The sequence below is a fragment of the Xenia sp. Carnegie-2017 genome, unplaced genomic scaffold, assembly GCF_021976095.1.
Source record: "Xenia sp. Carnegie-2017 unplaced genomic scaffold, XeniaSp_v1 HiC_scaffold_13, whole genome shotgun sequence".
Taxonomy (NCBI): Eukaryota; Metazoa; Cnidaria; class Anthozoa; order Malacalcyonacea; family Xeniidae; genus Xenia; species Xenia sp. Carnegie-2017.
In genome coordinates this window covers 3,263,739-3,276,191 of record NW_025813436.1, presented here as the reverse complement: position 1 = coordinate 3,276,191, position 12,453 = coordinate 3,263,739, and the positions used below count along the sequence as shown (strand labels likewise).

The 12,453-nt window shown below is 35.5% G+C and overlaps 3 long non-coding RNA genes across 5 annotated transcripts; all 3 read left to right on the top strand.

The window, feature by feature from the left end:
- LOC124449953 lies at positions 1-492 on the top strand. The gene is made up of 2 exons (XR_006949723.1): positions 1-245; positions 303-492. It is a non-coding gene; the product is annotated as an uncharacterized LOC124449953 (long non-coding RNA).
- A 3,524-nt stretch (positions 493-4,016) lies between these two features.
- Positions 4,017-5,146, top strand: LOC124447049. Its single transcript, XR_006948591.1, has 3 exons — positions 4,017-4,092; positions 4,826-4,912; positions 5,034-5,146. It is a non-coding gene; the product is annotated as an uncharacterized LOC124447049 (long non-coding RNA).
- A 971-nt stretch (positions 5,147-6,117) lies between these two features.
- On the top strand, positions 6,118-10,968 carry LOC124447056. 3 transcript variants are annotated; one of them, XR_006948596.1, is made up of 4 exons: positions 6,118-6,190; positions 7,068-7,286; positions 10,447-10,590; positions 10,816-10,968. It is a non-coding gene; the product is annotated as an uncharacterized LOC124447056 (long non-coding RNA). The 3 variants fall into 3 exon arrangements; XR_006948597.1 differs by lacking the exon at positions 6,118-6,190 and adding an exon at positions 6,394-6,462; XR_006948595.1 differs by lacking the exons at positions 6,118-6,190; positions 7,068-7,286 and adding an exon at positions 10,048-10,082.
- The last annotated feature ends 1,485 nt before the right edge of the window (positions 10,969-12,453 follow it).

Here is a 12,453-nt window from a genome sequence, read left to right as displayed (position 1 = left end):
AGGGTGTTATAACACAATGCACGGTTCAAACGATAAGCTTTCCGCGAGTCTTATAATCTTCAAAGAGTTGTTCACTTAACATACATGTTCAATCATGTACAGTCATGGATATCAATGTTTTAGCATGATAAAACTATTACAATGCGAAAGCACGATCTCCATAATCACTTGCCATGATATTGTTGTTGCATTTTTATAGACATGTCGAGCGTACGGACAGTGAAAGAACGCGAACTCTGGCAGTGGTGGGTGCTTACAATTGTTTGTTTCATCAAACAAATAACTTCTTCAGTCTTTTTTAGGTACAAGAGATGAAGATCAAGAAGAAGATAGAGAGGAGTACGTTATTTTTTCCTGTCCTAATCTTAACTTGTTTTTAGATTTTTCGTTTAGATGAGGAGGAGGCTGATGAAAAGAAGAGGATGCTGACGGAGAGACGAGGAAGATGCTGACGGAGCTACGAGGAGGATGCTGATGGTGCTACGAAGAGGATGCTGATGGTCCTGCGATGGTCCTGCGAGGAGGATGCTGATGGTCCTGCGAGGAGGATGCTGATGGCGGATGCTGATGGCCTACGAGGAGGATGCTGATGGAGCTACGAGGAGGATGCTGATGGTGCTACGAGGAGGATGCTGATGGCGCTACGAGGAGGATGCTGATGGTGCTATGAGGAGGATGCTGATAGCGACGGAGGATGCTGATGGTACGAAGAGGATGCTGATGGAGTGACGAAGAGGATGCTGATGGTCCTACGAGGAGGATGCTGATGGTCCTACGAGGAGGATGCTGATATGCTCGAGGAGGATGCTGATGGCGTTACGAGGTGGATGCGATGAAGCAACGGAAGAGGATGCTGATGGAGCGACGAAGAGATGCTGATGGAGCGACGAAGAGGATGCTGATGGAGCGACGAAGAGGATGCTGACGGAGAGACGGGAAGCATGCTGATGGAAAACAAGATGAAAACAAGATGAGGTATAAAAATTTTTTATTTGTTTCACTGACTTGTAGCTTAGTGACTTCAGTCTTTTTCAGGTTTATGTGTTTGTTTTATTGTGTCGCTAATTTGTTCTTTGGCTATCTTTTAGATTTTAAGAAATCTTGGATTTTGAGAGAGCATATATACTCTGTTGAATCGGCGTATTCTTACTAAGTCAGAGAGTTCCCTGCTCTCTGACTTAGAAAACGAATTTTGTGGTAAAGTATTTCAAAGTAGGCCTGCCACCTATTTTGGAATAATGTTGTACAAATTTCTATTAAGTAATGATTTTAGAATAATAATGTTGTTTGAAAAGCATTTATGCCGTGATGAATAAATAACATCCATCGGTAGTTTTGAAACGACTGTCAGCTTAAAATATGCATATGTATTTAAATTAAACATGGTCACCATGCCAGCAAGTGTCAGCGTTTGATAAATGTTTTTCGAAATACGCAATGCAATATGGAAATTTGTCATCATAACGTGCACAAAATCGCTGTTTCGTAATAATATATACGCAATTTTAACAAATATTTAATGATGTTTGGGCTGTTTTCATTCAACCGTAGCTATAGTGTTTTCTTCTGACGTCAAATAAGCCATGTTGGGAGAGTACATGAGAGTGTCGAAGCTCAGCAAAGCATAAAATTAGCAGAAATTCTTTTCACTGTATGGAATTTTGCCCCAACATGGTAACTGATGAAAACAATTTAGAGGAAGAAATCATTAAGGTGTAAAATGATTTTTTCATCAGCTGGCAATCCATTTGGGACTTTTCACAGTATTTTTAATTCACGAAAATTTACATAAAACGTACAAAATGACATACTCGCAACAAGTATAAAACATGTGAAAATTGATCATCAAATTTACTGGCATTTCCCAGTATAGTAGCGGCATCTTTCATGTTTAGAGATTATTTTACACCTCAATGTTTTCTACTCTCATGTCCTTAGACCCAAAAAATTTACATCTGTAATGTAATGTATGATAAACTTAAGAATAAATTTAAGAGAAAGGAACTTCTCAAACGACTTCAAGTAATATGTAAGTTTTAACAAGTAAAATGTTCGTACAATAAATGATAAAACAATCTCCAAACATTGTTTAAGATTTTTAGACATTAAGCTGGCTTGAAGACCACTGTTTTTGCAAAAATTCGGCAATTTCGCCTCGTACCTTCAATGGCGGCGCTCATGCAGGCTTCAAAGATGGCGTCCAATTAGCCTTCCAGTTGTTGTAGAGTTCACTGGGTTTAAATAAGGTCGAGATAGATAGTTCACTATACCACGACGAAAAATTGCATGTAATTTACAAACTCTTGGCGTCACGTTCATTTGCTATAATAAAATTTACAATAAATATTTTTTTATTATTGATTGAACTATGGACGAATAAGAAAATTCATATCTAGAAATGACATGAATGAAAGGCAAAAGTAAATAAAAATGTGACTATTTTTGACCAATGACATTAGGATGTTGATAGTGGTTACAATGGATGATAGTGGATAATTATAGACATGCTTTCAAAATGGCGTATGCTGAACAATTTTATTTTCAGTCAACTTGAGCACACTTAATCATTTTATGGCAAGAATAGGTAAATGTTGGCTGAACTGTATAAAATAAGGCGTTCAAGGATGCAATTCGAAGCGTAAAAAGACTTGAGGCATATGCAAGAGAACTATCTTCGTAGCAGACTGACATTTGTGGTGAATTCACTGAATTGTTCTGGAAGCTAACAGTTATTGGTTGTTATTCTGGCTATGTGAAACCAATCTATCTGCATGAGTTCTATCATGATTTTAAACAGCAAATCGATGCGTTGCGTATGAGTTGTATCGACCAGCTTACTACACAGTCAACACTTCACCAATTTGGAATTTGAAACATTTTGGTGATAAGAATTTTATACCGACGTATCCCTGCGATAAAAAGACTCACAAGAAAAACTGTTTTGTTCAAAGTAAGGTAAAAATATTTTACTCTCTGATTGCCTAAATATTCTTTGAGTATTTAAAACTGGCTCATATAAGACCATACATGTATGTAGTTAATGGGATCTACATTTTAGCTAGCGTGTGCAATATTTTTATAAGTAAAACGATGCACGGTAGTGAGGTAACTTAGTGATTAAATGTACTTGAAAGCCGAGGGAGATTTTGTAGTAAAAGTCACAAGACTTGTAGCACCGAGGGACTTTAGCTAACCTGCCAGGATATTCAAGTGAATTTGATTGCCAAAATGTTTTAGTCAGTGCTTCACACACTGTTTATAAATTTGGATCTGCAGCTATTATTACCTAAGTGAAGATCTATTGATTGTCATGCTTTATTTTATCTCCATGTTTTTTTTATTCACCATCATAAGTTGAACATTTGAGTTACCTTGCATGAGTCGTTTTTACTTAAAATATGTTCTTTAACAATTTTGGTTCATCATTGTTTTTGTTTTCTTGTAATTGATTTTATTTAGTATTTGTTAATATTGCAACTAAAATATTAACTCGGTTCAGTCTCCGCTTGCTGAAATCAAGATGGCTTCTAACCTTGAACATTTCAAACATTACAACTCAATGGTTGAAACCATTGAACTATTTAATCAAGTTACATTTGTTTCATCGTGGTTCCTCTTTATGGATATCAAAGATATAGACAGTTATTCAAGAATGAAATAAAATATAGAATGTTTTCATTTGTTGATTTGACATACAGATTGGTTTGTTTACCTCCCAAAAAAGGGAGGAAATTTGTTCACAGCGAACATAAATGCAGTCTTTACAATGTTTTTTAGCTGTCTTGTCATAAATATCGAAAATGTTTAATGATTGATAATATTTTTAATTGTTTAACTAAATGAGTTTGTTTTATGCTTCATTAGAAACTGATGGAAGCTTTGAATAATTTTGGTCAAAAACGGCAGATAAATCCTGGGGATGGGGGATGAAGCTTTCTATGTTTACAGATGTATACCATTGTGAATTTATAATTTCATTGCTATCACAATTTATAGATTAATATAAAAATTTTGATGCTATGAGATGGTCTCATCAATGTGCAACAATTGAACTGGATTTCCAACTTCCTGAGAGATTCAACCTCACGCTAGGTAAGTTTTGCCAGTAAGCTTTCTTGAATAACCTCACCACGGTCTTGATACTTAATTTATTTAACCAACAGTGACATGATTATTTGTTTCTATAGAAACCTATTGTTATATATTTATATGCTTATATATACTATATACTTATATGCAGCCTGCTACATTGCTGAACACTGAAAGTCCCACCTGCATTCAAACTCACCAAGAAACAAACCCACCTCAGATATAGTATATAGTTACATTTAATATTGCAATGTTAACAGATAATTGCAATATAATAGTTAATTCCATGATGTATCCCTGTGCATCCATCCCCATGTAAATCATTGATAATGGCTCACAAACATATGTAAGCCTGTGTATTATAGTCAGAGGATTACGGCACAGTTTAAGTTTCCATGAAATTGTAGATCTTTACAAATTGTAACAATTTAGTAATTTATCAATATTCTATTACTCTATTGACAGTGGTGAAGGAGATATAAAATTACATCCTGTTATTATTCATCGAGCTATTGTAGGTTCAGTTGAAAAATGATTGCTATTCTTGCTGAAAGCTTTGGTGGAAAATGGTGAGTGTTTTCTTGGCTCATGCCAGAGCTTAAAGCAAATGAAATGTCCTTAAAATGTTAAATTAAAATGATACAAAGTTTCTTAATTGTTTGGAAATTTTTATCATTTTACTCTACTTTACTTTATTTCAAAATTTTGACGCACTGCATTTTCTGTTATTTTCTAGGATTTTATGGCTTTCTCCCCATCAAGTTGTAGTAATTCCTGTCAGTAGTAAATATGATGATTATGCCGAACCGGTAAATTTAATTTGGTAAGCCTTAGATCGAACTTGCACAGGCTAATGCAAACTCAGCTATGGACAAATTGTTGCTATTTTATGAATTGGAATTTTTTTGTCCTTTTTTTTTTATTGACATTTTGGTCATGTTTAGATTCAAAAGAAGTTCCATGCAGCTGGTTATCGTGTTGATACAGACTTGGATCACGGATCAACACTAAATAAGAAAGTTCGCAATGCACAACTTTCACAGTACAACTTCATTCTTGGTATGAATAAGTCTTTTAAATTATTTTTATTTACTGTACAAATAAATAGAAATTAAAATGGTTTGGAACCACTGTTGGTGTTCAGAGTTTACTGACGTTTCCACAACATTAGTCAGGTTCGCCGTATTTGTTCTCTAGACGTCATGACAGAGAGGAAAATATGTGGATGTTTTAGTTTGTGTGGTATACTTATTAATTGTTCGCTTGTAAGCCGTTTATAAGGTGCTGATATTTGTATTCTGTTCAATGATTTTTGTTTTGAGTTTGTTAACCTACTTTCTAACGTAAGTCGTTGTCTATAGTCAGTGCTGTTTGTAATGTTGTGCATTGTGATGCTCACTTGTCAGTACTCGTTGTTCTTGGTAGTCAGTTGATGTGCGAGTTGTAAAATGTAAGGTATTATCGTTTGCTGTTGTTGGATTGTTTGTTTGTGTTTGTTTGTTTTGTGTTCATTGTCTTTTTAGTGTTGTCTATTTTAAAAGCAAAATAGATGTTCATTTTATTACTAAATGCGATTGGTTAAATGGTTTTATGTTGTTTTTAAACAGTTGGTGAAAAAGAGACGGTCTCAGACACGGTCAACGTCAGAACACGTGACAACAAAGTACTCGGTGAAAAATCGGTCATGGCCGTGATCGAACGCTTGCGAGATTTAGTCAGCTCACGAAGTCTGACAAGCGAAGATTTTGAAGTAAAACAACATTTTATGGTAAAGATAAAATGAATTTACTCACAAAAATAAATTTGAATGTAAATCCCATGATGCGTCGCAATTATAGAAAATAGGTACGCGTACATGCCACTGGTCACTGGCAAACTGGCGGCATTGGTCACTAATACTTTATCAGTGGTGGTAATATTGATTTTATCGTGGTGGTAAATTCCATTGGTAATTTATGGCGATAACCATCAGCAACTTTTCAACTTTTACCATCAAGTTTTCACTCAAACGAGATCGCTCTCTTCATATTTTGGCTTGTTTCTTGAGCTAGTAGGAGGCTGTGTGCGTTGATACAAGAAAAACTTTGTTGTGCAGAGGAAGGTAAAGATATTTTACTGCAGAATTACTATATATTTATCAACAAAGTAGTTCATACTACAGCGATGAAAAATATAAAGCGTCGTATTTAACGCAAACCTTGGTTAAACCAGGGTTAGTTGACACATGTGCACTTGTATAATATGTCCAAATGGACATGTTTTGTGGAATTCCCCTTCATTTGGTAAAATATTATCGCAGGGCCAAGATCGTCCCTCGTTTTGACAGTCATTTGCTATTCGTACTGGAGCTCTAGAATTTTACTGTTTTTAGTGGTAAGTGTGACCAATTCCTCATTCGTTTTCTTGTTATTGTGTGATGCTTAACATAGCAAAACAAAGAGTAGCTATATAAATGTAATTTTCCTGCCACACTTACAAACATTTCATATGTCAGCTGCAAGACCCGTAACAGACTGTGACAAATTTTTTGTTTGGTGAAAAAAAATTAACATATCTTGTCGAGTCTCCATTTGTGAATATCCATTTGAGAAATGCTTGCAAGAATATGGGCTACAAGATTACAAGAATAGAATGCGGATTTGAAACGAAAGATTAGAATGCACATTGAACTCCAAAAACAATAGGAAGTAGGTATAATGTGACTACAATTGACTACAGTTCATACATTGGTTCAATGGTTAGGTATGGATTAGGGTCAGGGTTAGATTATGGTTAGTGTAAGTGTTAAGGTTAGGTTAGAATTGTTTAAAAGTTTCTTATAAACGTAGAATTAGTCAAACTCATCAACACTTTGTTATGCCCCTCGTAATATCCGTGACAATGTTAAAGATGTTTTATTCTCTTCATAACTTTGTGTCTGCATATTTTCTACATAAATAAACTGCTTTAATATTTATGACAGATATTATAATTCGTAGATCGAGGTAGAAGAACTGCTTGAAAATGAAACTTCCAACATTGAAGCAAAATCAAGCATGGCAGAAGAGAAACAACGACGCCAGGTTGAAGATAGCTTGATGAAATTGAACGTAGTTGAAGCACCTAGCATACGCTCGAGAGTTTTGGATGAGGACTCGTCAACCACCGAAAACATGAATGAGTCCAAGCATGTTTACGACGATAAAGGCTCTTGCGAGGTAGGCTGTTGCGACATATCGAATTATCGATAAATATCGGGGGCTTTTTAAATATCGGTTTATCGATATTGTTTTTTTCGGTATATCGATATATCGATGTACCGAAAATATCGAAAAAATATGAAAATATTCGTTGTTACGATATATATAGTTATTATACATAGTTTTTAATTGTGTTTTGTTGGTTTTAATAGCTTTATAGCGGTTTTTAAATGGTTCTGTATACAATGTATTAGACAGACAATCTTGACCCAATCACACGTGCGGGTAATTGTCGGCTAAGGTTCAATTTGATCTATTTATGAATCATTGCGAACAACACTAAAACCCCCAAAATATCCGAAAATATATCGTCATATCTATATTTTTCGAAGCGGGATTTATCGAGCACAAAAGCGACGACACTTATCAATGGTGAAGGATTGTCCCTGTATGAAATATCTAAGTTATAAGATTCGGCTGAAATGCACACTAAACGGCAAAATATGACGGAAAGTGGGTTTAGGAGGAAGGTATGCGAAATATGTTCTATCGTATGCCAGCAAAAACAATGTAAATTTTTGAAACAACGAAAATATAAAAATTCAATCTCTGCCACGAATATTTGTTAATTTGTGCAAATTGCCATTTGACCATAGCTGGTGTATGGTAATTTCCTCAGTAAATATTAAACTCATGTAAATTTTTTCTCCCATGACCACCCCTAAAGTGAACTTTCGAAACACCATAAACACTACAGAATTGTTTGAAGATTGTTTTGGTGTCTGCTTATGAGAGGTTGTAAATAAGTTAATAGTAAGAGTATTGGCAGGGACCTAATAGCAGTGTCTGCTTTCGAGGTGTCCGTTAGTAGTAAAGTTCTGACTGATTTTGCTTATAGTTTCGTCTATAAAGTTTCTATAGGGTAACTAGTTTTTATAAATGAGAACAAGTAGTTGCGTTCTGTTTTTTGGCTTCTTCTGTGCTGCAGTGAGTGTTAATTCTGTTGAAAAGTGTTCGAATGTTGCTTATTTTGTGTTGTGGAATGATTACGGTTGAAATCAAGTATTTGGTCTGTAAGGGTATTTATGCCGTATACTTGTTTGTTTAGTCTTGTGTTTTTTGTCTTTAGTGAAGGTTATCTTCTTTGTAGTATTTTTATGGTGTGTAGCATTTGTCCAGTTTTGCTTTCTTGACTATGGCAAAGATATCGTCTTTATATCTATTCCATAGTCTGTCTGTTTCATCTGTGCTGTTGGTGACTGATTGTGTTTCGAGGTTTTGCACGACAGCTTTTGCGAGGAAGGTGTATAGTGGTGACCCCATTGATTCGCTGAAAGTTGTCTATAGTATGAGTTTTAGAAGAAGAATTCAGTGGAGAGGCAAAGGTTGAGTAAGTCTAGGATTTTATTTGTCTAGTTGTGTTGTTTGGCTATGTCTAATGGTATGGATGTGAAGAGTGATGTCACATTGTAATTAGATATCATGATTTTGTCTGGTCAATAGTTCATATGTATGTGATCCTGGAATTAAGAACAAGAATTGGAATGTACGACCTTTAAGAAAGTTTTGAAAACATGGGAAAATACAATTCACCAATCAAGTGAGTTCAATAAGTGGGAAATAAACGCATGAACAATCTTTGAGATTTAGGTGCGTGAAATATAAGTTTTGGAATTTAAGTGCTTTAACTATAGTCTTTGGATGTTAGGTGCATGAACTATAGTCTTTGGGAGCTCTTTCATGAACTATAGTCCTTCGGAGTAAGGTGCATGAACTATAGTCTTTGGTAATTAGATACATTAACTATTTTCTTTGGTGTTAGTTGCATGAACTAAACTCTTTGGGAAATAGACGCATGATCTTATAGTCTTTGGTAGTTACGTGCGTGAAATATAGTCTTTGGGAGTTAGGTGTATGAACTATAGTCGTTCCGAGTTTAGGTGCATGAAGAAGAATTTTTGGGAGTTTAGTCTTTGAAGTTGGGTGTGTGAAAGATATTCTTTGAAAGTTAAGTTTGTGAACTATAGTCTTTGGGAGTTAGGTACATGAACTATATTGTTAAGATGCACGAACAATATAGTTATATAGATTTTATAGCCTTTAGGTGCATGAATTAAAGTCTTTGTGAGATAGACACATTAGCTATAGTCTTTGGGAGTTAGGTGCTTGGAAAATTTAACTGTCTTTTCAGCATATGAAGTAACCCCCACGATGACACACACACACTATGATCAAACGAAACATTTTTCTTGCGAGCGCTTTGTTAGCGATTAGAACCGATGGAACTCGATTACCATTTCATTTATTTCAACGGTGTCATGAGATCGTTTAAGTCGCATGAACTATAGTATTATAGAAATAGACGCATGAACAGTCATTGCGAGTTAGCAAAATTACTTTGTGCTCAGCAGTTCGAAGTAGGTGGCAAACTACTTTGAAACAACTTCACAATTTGCTAAAATTCTAATTCAAATTATATAGCGGGGACAATCTAATTTCATAGAAAACCAATTGTAACTGAGCACGAATCTAATTAAACGACGACCTTCCATTATGAAAAGTAAATATACATGCGCGAAAGCGGAACGTATTCATAACGCTTCTTCTTGTTTATAGACCAATGTTTCCAGTTTGGTAAGAACTGATCTTAGTGACTCCTAGTGACTCCTCAGTACAACATTACGTAATTTTTATTTCAGTTGACATATTCGTCGTGTTTTTTAAAGGCAACTTTTCAAACGAAGTTTGTGGAGTTGGGTCATCCTCCAGTTGGATGTTGCTCTAACTGTACCTAATTTATTTGGTCATTCACAGGTACACGTGACTTGTTTATATTAAACGGAGGCCTGGGCACTAGGTCATATTTTGCCATGTTATGTATTTGAGTTGTATCCACGCCTATTGATCACTTTATATAAACATTAAAATGTTTTCTTTTCTTGAATCTGAGAGGATGTGTTATGTTCTGAGGTGTTAAAAATTAACTGTGAGATTGAAAAGTAATTGAAACTACGAATAGCTTTATCTAAGTTCCCCAAAATGCTTTACTCCCTATCCCTACCCCAACCCCCCCGCCTTAAAAAAGTGTATCGTGAAACATAATTGTTGTTTTTATAAAAGAACCGAGATGCTTTAAAAAAAATTCATTTTGTCTTACGGTGAATTTCCTTTAAGTCAGGCAATGTCTGTTATTCTATGCAACACGAAACTCGACTGCGACATGGCAAAGGAACGCGGAATTGTCGCAGAAATTTTATCTTTCAAACATTTCGAGGAGGAGCTCAATTCACTTTTGGCGAGATCTTCACTAGTTTCTAGACAGGTTTGTGTGTCTATTTTACGAGGAGAGAGATTGGGCACTATTGGAAAGGAGAGGAGGGGTGGCGGAGCTTAGCAACTAGAGAGAGGACACGGACCTTTGAAAATGCAATAGATTTCTATTGTTATTCATGGACGTTCACGTCGAAGATGATGAAAACATTTACAGTTTCGAACTTTGAAAAATCCCATGTCAGCAAATAGTAAAGCAGCATATTTAATATTGTAGTGCCTTCGAGAAACAGACGTTGATGGTCAACGGTAATATACAAGAACTTGAGGATAAAAATCACGAGGAACGCGATTTGTTTCAAAAGTACATCAGCAACATGGCATCGTAAGAAGATGGTGGACGAGCTTACAGGAATGGCTTACCATCCAGGTATACGCGATCGGACTTATAGCGTGCAAATATTTGTTGTACATATAGGATATTGTGTCCCCAATGATCCGTTTGTAACCTTTACGCAGCGGAATTTGTAGCGTTGTTGGTGTAAATCATTCGTAACTTGAGTTGAATAACAAAACATATTCGTTCATTTAACCACGATTTTAAAATCTTTACTTGGAGGAAAAATTGCGTTTTGAATCAAGTTCCAAAACATAGCAAAAACTTTTGCTGGAAAATTTCGAACACTCGTTCTGTATCGTTCAAGTCATTGAGACTTCAGTGTTTACTGCTGGCGTAACGGACTTCTTAGTCGCGATAACCTTATTTTCTTGCGCATTTGTTGAAAATTGATGCAGTTGTTTAAAAATAAGTGTCATTAATTAACATGTTGTCACGTGACATCAAGTAGATGTTTGCGCAGATGCTTTGTACGCTTAACACTTTGGTGGAAATGGTTTTATCAAACTGAATAACATACACAGAAAGAAAATGCATCGAACATTTCATAAACAAGAATCAACTTAATGTTTCAACTACATTTTGATTTGCGTTGTAAAAGTCATCACTGCTTGCGCATTCCTCCGAGAGCCATTTTGAGCAAGCACTTCGCATTCTTTATTATTCACATCGTGAAGTTTCTCCAGCTCAACTGAGCAACATAATTTCTTGGACAATGAGCGACTGCAATGGAGAGAAGCATTGTATGGTTAAATGAAACGAAGCAATAACGGTAAAGTCCAGATTTGTGCTACCTTCGGCGGCAACGCAGCCATGTATTTCATTCTGTTGTTAATTTCTTTCAATTTCGGCTTGAGGAATAACTTCTGTTACCAAACCGTAGTTACAAGCTTCGACCGCAGTCAGTTTCTTTTCCAACGAGTAACATCTCATTCGCCTGAGTGCAAATTAATAAGAAATGTGACAATCATACCTTACCTCTTAACTGCATTAAGATAACAATACCTTGTTAAAAATTGAGTTAACTAAGCAAAAAGAACAGGGCTCAAAATAACGGCCAGGCAACGGACAATGATTTTCAAAAATACCTATGTATCGGTAACATTTTCAGTTTTCCCATAATAATTTATTATTCGGCTTTCCTTTCAATATGTTTTTGCAATATTGAGCGTCAATTTTTTACATACGTAAAAACCATGCTTTCTCTAGTAAGTATATGCTGGCTAGGGGCTTGTTGCATTGAAGGTTACGATTCCGTTCTCGTAAAGTGTGTCGTGGTCAGCTTTGGGTAATGAGGATTTCAATATTATAATGAGACCGTGCGTAGTGATGTCGGAAGCGCTTAGTTAAAAATGTTTTTTCATATTATCGACGAAAATTATGTATATTAATGTGACGATACAAAAACTGACTTTGACCAAGCCAAAATGAAATTGACCTTTCACGAAAACACTATAATTAATGCATTCCAACACATTTTCCACTTTAAAACAACTTTTAGAAAATGAGGATTCCACC